Genomic DNA, 1,146 nt, shown 5'->3' with positions numbered 1-1,146 from the left:
ATCTGTCCCGCCGTGTCGTGGTCTCCGTCCACTTTTCCGGCGCGCCGCCCCTCTTATTCTCATGCAAAATCGCCGCCAGGCAGGGCAACAGATGTGAAACATTTGCTTCTGTTCTCATCTACTTGTAAAGGAATAAAAGGGCCTGTTATCGCTATTTTCTTCTTCTTTGTGTCATAAAATAAAAGACTTCATGGAGGTGGAGGAAAACTTCCCTGGTGGCCTCAACTGCAACAATAAAATACTAATATATATATATATATATATATATATATATATATATATATATATATATATATATATATATATATATATATATATATATATATATATATATATATATATATATATATATATATATATATTAGGGATAGGCTGATAAAATCGTCCAAATCTGTCAAAACAGGTAAGTGTTTTTTTTGTTTTTGTATATCCCCTCACACTCGTCTGCCTTAACGGGAAATTTGCAACCTGCAGTGGTAGGCTCCTCTCGATTTGACTCTTACGCTTTGGCTACCTCAACTAATCATGTCCACTTCCTGGTTTGCCGGCTTCAATATAACCGAAAGTTAGCTACTGTCGCTAGCGACCGCGGCTAACATGTTCATGCTAGTTTTGCGGATTGTTTTATGGCAAGAAAGCATATATATATATATATATATATATATATATATATATATATATATATATATATATATATATATATATATATATATATATATATATATATATATATATATTATACACTTTTTAGATTTAGACTAACTGTAACCTGAATCAGTAGGTAGCTAATGGTTGTTAAAAGACGATTTATATTCATTTTTCTCTTGTTAATTCATAAATAAATTTAAAAAAAAAAGACACAGTTATAGGCATACTCACAATTTGTATCCATAATAATTTTATTTATAGTTGGAGTGGCGTTTGGGGGGACCAGAAAGGTTTTCTCTTTCCTGGTCAAAATATATTTTAGAGGCACTGCATTAAGCGTGGTTTTATTTTAGTTCCTAGAATGTAATTGGCCACTGTAAGCTTCTGCCTTTTTCCGATTGGTCAGCAAATCTGCCAGTCAACAGCACAGACAGTCGCAAAGAAGTTTACAAGTGAGCGCACGTGCGCTCGCAGACTCAGAGATTGAGAGGATGCGAA

Source organism: Hippichthys cyanospilos, chromosome 17 (genome assembly GCF_059441005.1).
Source record: "Hippichthys cyanospilos isolate Australia breed blue-spotted pipefish chromosome 17, RoL_Hcya_1.0, whole genome shotgun sequence".
NCBI classification, from domain to species: domain Eukaryota; kingdom Metazoa; phylum Chordata; class Actinopteri; order Syngnathiformes; family Syngnathidae; genus Hippichthys; species Hippichthys cyanospilos.
This window is presented reverse-complemented; position numbering follows the sequence as displayed.